Source organism: Nerophis lumbriciformis, linkage group LG24, assembly GCF_033978685.3.
Source record: "Nerophis lumbriciformis linkage group LG24, RoL_Nlum_v2.1, whole genome shotgun sequence".
In the NCBI taxonomy this organism is placed as follows: Eukaryota; Metazoa; Chordata; class Actinopteri; order Syngnathiformes; family Syngnathidae; genus Nerophis; species Nerophis lumbriciformis.
The window spans coordinates 22059246-22066424 of record NC_084571.2 but is presented as its reverse complement, the minus strand read 5'-3'; the positions used below and the strand labels follow the sequence as shown (position 1 = coordinate 22066424).

The 7179-nt window shown below is 39.8% G+C and overlaps 1 pseudogene; it reads left to right on the top strand.

The window, feature by feature from the left end:
- Positions 1–2998: 2998 nt before the first annotated feature.
- Positions 2999–7179, top strand: part of LOC133620361 (proline dehydrogenase 1, mitochondrial-like) — a 52918-nt pseudogene continuing 48737 nt past the window's right edge.

The window sequence follows — 7179 nt, the reverse complement described above, 5'->3', positions numbered from 1 at the left end:
GGATTTTGTTATTTGTTTGTATTAAAATACATTGCATTATACCTTGTTTGATAAGAAATTATATTTCTTCTCCTCTGACCTGAAAAAACCTATTTAATTACAAGACTGGTTTCAGATTATATTATCGTAATACCGATGTATTTATGATGTTTGGTGTGACAGGGACTTTATCTCTATTGTGAGGTAAACTTTGTTAGAGAAGTCCCATGTACCAAGAGCTGGGGACACTGTACATACCAAGAAAAACATAGGGGGTGCATTCTCAGGCAGCTGGCCTGAACGTCCTGCCTGAAAATGCAAATAACTCCACCTCTGGAGGTCCAATTTTTACATGGTTCTCACTGTATACAGGGGGGGCTATGATGAGTAACCAGGGTGAGTTTCATGTCTCTATGACCTTCCTAACCAGAGATAGATGGGGGGTGCATTTTATGGCAGGTGGGAAATGCACCCCCCCCCCCCCATAACTCCAGTTCTGGTAGTCCAATTTTCACATGGTTTTCAGTGTACACCCGGGGGGCTATGATGAGTAACCAGCGTGAGTTTCATGTCTCTAGGACCTTCCTAGCCAGAGATAGATGGGGGCTGCATTCTGTGGCAGGTGGGAAATGCACCCCCCCATAACTCCACTTCTGGTAGTCCAATTTTTACATGGTTTTCAGTGTATACCCGAGGGGCTATGATGAGTAACCAGGGTGAGTTTCATGTCTCTAGGACCTTCTTAGCTAGAGATAGATGGGGGGTGCATTCTGTGGCAGGTGGTAAATGCACCCCCCCCCATAACTCCAGTTCTGGTAGTCCAATTTTCACATGGTTTTCAGTGTATACCGGGGGGGCTATGATGAGTAACCAGGGTGAGTTTCATGTCTCTAGGACCTTCCTAGCCAGAGATAGATGGGGGGTGCATTTTATGGCAGGTGGGAAATGCACCCCCCCCATAACTCCACTTCTGGTAGTCTGATCATCACATGGTTCTCAGTGTATACCGGGGGGGCTATGATGAGTAACCAGGGTGAGTTTCATGTCTCTAGGACCTTCCTAGCCAGAGATAGATAGGGGGTGTATTCTGTGGCAGGTGTGAAATGCACCCCCCCATAACTCCAGTTCTGGTAGTACAATTTTCACATGGTTTTCAGTGTATACCGGGGGGGCTATGATGAGTAACCAGGGTGAGTTTCATGTCTCTAGGACCTTCTTAGCTAGAGATAGATGGGGGGTGCATTCTGTGGCAGGTGGTAAATGCACCCCCCCCCATAACTCCAGTTCTGGTAGTCCAATTTTCACATGGTTTTCAGTGTATACCGGGGGGGCTATGATGAGTAACCAGGGTGAGTTTCATGTCTCTAGGACCTTCCTAGCCAGAGATAGATGGGGGGTGCATTTTATGGCAGGTGGGAAATGCACCCCCCCCATAACTCCACTTCTGGTAGTCTGATCATCACATGGTTCTCAGTGTATACCGGGGGGGCTATGATGAGTAACCAGGGTGAGTTTCATGTCTCTAGGACCTTCCTAGCCAGAGATAGATAGGGGGTGTATTCTGTGGCAGGTGTGAAATGCACCCCCCCCATAACTCCAGTTCTGGTAGTACAATTTTCACATGGTTTTCAGTGTATACCGGGGGGGCTATGATGAGTAACCAGGGTGAGTTTCATGTCTCTAGGACCTTCCTAGCCAGAGATAGATGGGGGGTGCATTTTATGGCAGGTGGGAAATGCACCCCCCCCATAACTCCAGTTCTGTAAGTCCGATTTTCACATGGTTTTCAGTGTATACCTGGGGGGCTATGATGAGTAACCAGGGTGAGTTTCATGTCTCTAAGACCTTCCTAGCCAGAGATGGATGGGGGGTGCATTCTGTGGCAGGTGGGAAATGCACCCCCCCATAACTCCACTTCTGGTAGTCCAATTTTTACATGGTTTTCAGTGTATACCCGGGGGGGCTATGATGAGTAACCAGAGTGAGTTTCATGTCTCTAGGACCTTCCTAGCCAGAGATAGATGGGGGGTGCATTTTATGGCAGGTGGGAAATGCACCCCCCCCCCCATAACTCCAGTTCTGGTAGTCCAATTTTCACATGGTTTTCAGTGTATACCGGGGGGGCTATGATGAGTAACCAGGGTGAGTTTCATGTCTCTAGGACCTTCCTAACCAGAGATAGATGGGGGGTGCATTTTATGGCAGGTGGGAAATGCACCCCCCCCATAACTCCGCCTCTGGTACTTCGGGTACTTTTGGTAACGTTATTTGTGAATGTTCAATTTGAAACTTCTTAAAACCAAATCAAAGGTAGACATCAGATGTATTCATTTATTTATTCATCCATCCACCCATGAGCTCCTTAAAGTTAAAGAAAATGTAATATTTTTAAAATACGAGTATAGGATCACGACAACACGTCGAATGAAGCAGCAAACATTCGTTCTTCTTGATGTCTCTAAAAAAGTACATATAGAGGTTTACTTTGGTGTACATATTCTTTACAGTATAGCTGTCAATTGGTAGACAATACTACATTTTCGGGACAGCAAATATTCCAATATTAATTGGTTGTTTTCGCCTTATCTGATCTAATGACGGCGAAATCATTAAATGCTCACAATTTGGAATCCATCCACAAATAAGGATAATTTCACTTTATGTACTTTATTATGCCGAAAGAGGCGATTTCAGCCACTTGAATGACGGCGAAATCATTAAAGGCTCACAATTTTTAATTCATCCACAAGTAAAGCACAAGTAAAGAAAACTTGGATTATTTCACTTTATGTACTTTTTTATGCCGAAAGAGGCGATTTAAAAGAGGCTATTTCAGCCAACAGCCGAGTTAGATATACTTTTCGAGACGAGTGATGCAATCGAGTGACGTAAGCGCGCTCCCGCGTCAGGGGGTGCATATTATGGCAGGGGTGCGTTTTCCGGCACAACACCGGCAGCGGCGAGCCAAGCCCACACACAGGTTGACGTCGGCGGTGATGGCACCGGACGGACCGGTGAGGGAATCCGCGTAGACTTCGAACAGACCAGAGAGGCTTACAAGAGTAAAGATTCGTTGGAGATATTAAGAAGTTTGCTGGTTCTCAAGATGTGCTCTTACGACTTCCTGGTTGACAAGAACGAAGAGGTAATGTAGTCATACTGTGAAACTACTCACTTGTTATGTTTATGATCATTCTGAAACATTAGGAATGATATTACTGCAATCATTTCTTCAATAATATTTGGACTTGCATGTTTTTTTTAAATACAAATATACAGTGGTGTTTTGATGGAGTAGCCTACCTAATACATACAGTAAAACACTCCAACATCTCATAATAATTCTGACATATTGCAGCTATTGCATAAGTTGCTTGGAGCTTCTCCAAAACAAGTGCAGCCCCAAGCTGTGTGATTACTCCCACCTCTCTCACATTACAACTTGTTTTTCCAGACATGCCAGCAGCCATGTTTGTGCAGACTAGTGTTGACCCCATACCAATATTTGGGTACCGGTACCAAAATGTATTTCAATACTTTTCAATACTTTCCTGAATAAAGGGGACCAAACAAAATGGCATTGTTGGCTTTATTTTAACAAAAAATCTTAGGGTACATTAAACATATGTTTATTATTGTAATTTAGTCCTTAAATAAAGTAGTGAACATACTAGAGAACTTGTCTTTTAGTAGCAAGTAAACAAACAAAGACTCCTAATTAGTCTGCTGACGTATGCAGTAACATATTGTGTCATTTATCATTCTATTATTTTGTCAACATTATGATGGACAAACTGTAAAAAGGGATTATTAATCTACTCCACAGTATCTTGCAACATGTAATATGTGTAGTGATAGCCAAATACTGACATCAACACTTGGTATCAAACAACAACTTGAAAAGATTGAACAAAGTTACATTTTCATTGTGAATGCTATATATCCTTTTTAGAGACTTGAGTCATTGTCACATCAGTTCTACATAACTGGTCCGCCATATATAGACACACACATATATATAAATATGTATGTATGCATATATGCATACATATATGTAAATATACATACATACACATATGAATATATATATAAATATATGTATACATACTAGGGTTGTCCCGATACCAATAATGTTACTGAGTACTTTTCTAAATAAAGAGGACCACAAAAAATTTCATTATTGGCTTTATTTGAACAAAAAATATTTAGGTGCATTAAACATGTTTCTTTTTTTAATTTAGTCATTAAATAATATAGTGAACATACTAGACAACTTGTCTTTTAGTAGCAAGTAAACAAAGACTCCGAATTAGTCTGTTGACGTATGCAAGTAACATATTGTGTCATTTATCATTCTATTATTTTGTCAACATTGTGAGGGACAAACTGTAAAAATTGATTATTATTCTACTTCACAGTATCTTGCAACATGTAATATGTATAGTGATAGCCAAATACTGACATCAACACTTGGTATCAAACAACAACTTGAAAAGATTGAACAAAGTTACATTTTCATTGTGAATGCTATAAATCCCTTTTTAGAGACTTGAGTCATTGTCACATCAGTTCTACATAACTGGTCAGCTATATATAGACACACACATATATATATATATATATATATATATATATATATATATATATATATATATATATATATATATATATATATATATATATATATATATATATATATATATATATATATATATATATATATATATATATATCTATCTATCTATCTATATATACATATATACATACATATGTGTAAATATACATACATGCAAATATAAATATATACATACATTTATGTATACATACTAGGGTTGTCCCGATACCAATATTGTTACCGAGTACCAAAATGTTTTTCGATACTTTGCTAAATAAAGGGGACCACAAAAAACGGCATTATTGGCTTTATTTGAACAAAAAATATTTAGGTGCATTAAACATATGTTTATTATTGCAATTTAGTCCTTAAATAAAATAGTGAACATGCTTAGTAGTAAGTCATCAAACAAAGGCTCCTAATTAGTCTGCTGACGTATGCAGTAACATATTGTGTCATTTATCATTCTATTATTTTGTCAACATTATGAAGGACAAACTGTAAAAAAATGGATTAATAATCCACTTGTTCATTTACTGTTAATATCTGGTTATTTTCTGTTTTAACATGTTCTATCTACACTTCTGTTAAAATTTAATAATCACTTATTCTACTGTTGTTTGATACTTTACAATAGTTTTGGATGATACCACACATTTAGGTATCGATCTGATACCAGGTAGTTACAAGATCATACATTTGTCATATTCAAAATCCTCATGTGTCCAGGGACATATTTCCTGAGATTATGTTTATAAACTCAAGAAATATGTCCCTAAATCTTAAAAAAAGGAAAAAAGATTTTGTGACGTTAAAAAATATCAATAAAATCATAGTAGTATCGACTAGATACACTCTTGTACTTGGTATCATTACAATAGATGTCAGGTGTAGATCCACACATGGCATTTGGCATTTCGGACTGCTCGCTTTTGTTAGCGGTGACGCCAGTGAGCAATTGTATCCTCCAAGGGTGTGTAGTGAAGCATGTTTGTCATGACAAGGACTTTGGAGCAGCTTATTGCGAGGCTTTCGCAGCTCGCTGCGATGAATGTTTTCCCGTGGTGCAAATCAACTGGACCGGACATGGCGTGAAGGTAAAGACATGATTTAATTTAACACTAACAAAGTACAAACAAATGGCGCGCACAAGGCGGAGACAACTTAGCGTAGGAACAAAAACGTAAACACATAGCCTGAAATATGGTCATAAACAAAAACCTTACTGTGGCGTGAAAAGTCAAAACAACAGAGCAATGGCATGAGCACTATGGCATGGAACACGTAATCATAGGAGTAACAGGGGTAATGTCGCCAGGCTGACTTCCTGGCAACTATCGGCTTAAAAAATAGTGACGTAATTGACAACAGGTGCGTGAGTCTCATGACGACAGGTGAAAACTAATGGGTCGCCATGGTGACAAAACAAGGGAGTGAAAAAACAGAAACTATGGAGTTTTAACGAAACAGAACATAACTAAACAAAACATGATCACAAGACATGATAATGTTTAGCTATTCCTCGTCCTGCAGGGATGATACTTGTAAGAAACTTACTTTATTTGTCGCCATGGAGGCCAGGGTTAGTGATTTGGAAGTAGCTAAAACACTGCAGACTGCGGATGGGTATTAGCTGCTAGCTAGCTAGCCATGTCTTAAAGCACTTCTTCCTGAGGGCGTTTCAGTGTTATAACTTCACCTTTATCTTTAGTTTTTAAGCCAAAATGCATCCGTTCTCCCTTTTCTGTCTACACACTGTGTCTGCTTGTAAGTACTCCGTGTGTGCGCGCTGCCGAACATGCTCCTCTGCTCGTAAAACCAGCAATGTCATGACGTGACGACGCGCCGTCCTGCCCGTTAAAAAAAAAATGGTGAACCGGTACTTTTCAAACAGAGTATAGTACTGTTTTTGATTCATTAGTACCGTGATACTATACTAGTACCGGTATACCGTACAACCCTAGTGCGGACCTTCTTGCTTGCATTTCGCCTCAACACTGTCAAACATACTCAGTGATCGCCATGGAATACCATCTCATTCTTCCTCTTCTCTTGACTCCATTTCTGTACAAGTGGAATCTCCAAATATGCTAGCTGATGAAACAATGAGGTCCAGATTTTGAGAATTCCTTCCGGAACATCATAATGTATGCATCATAATTCGGACCTGAACTGAGATGCAGTTGGATAATATCCCGGCAATGTTTGTTGTCCATTTAAAGGTAAAGTTAAAGTACCAATGATTGTCACACACACACTAGGTGTGGCGAAATTATTCTCTGCATTTGACCCATCACCCTTGATCACCCCCTGGGAGGTGAGGGGAGCAGTGGGCAGCAGCGGTGGCTGCGCCCGGGAATCATTTTGGTGATTTAACCCCCAATTCCAACCCTTGATGCTGAGTGCCAAGCAGGGAGGTAATGGGTCCCATTTTTATAGTCTTTGGTATGACTCGGCCGGGATTTGAACTCCCAACCTACCGATCTCAGGACAGACACTCTAACCACTATTACATCAGGCCTGAGCAATTAATTTGAGAGAAAAAAAATTCTCTGGGGGCCTTTATATCTGATTTTTAGGAACAC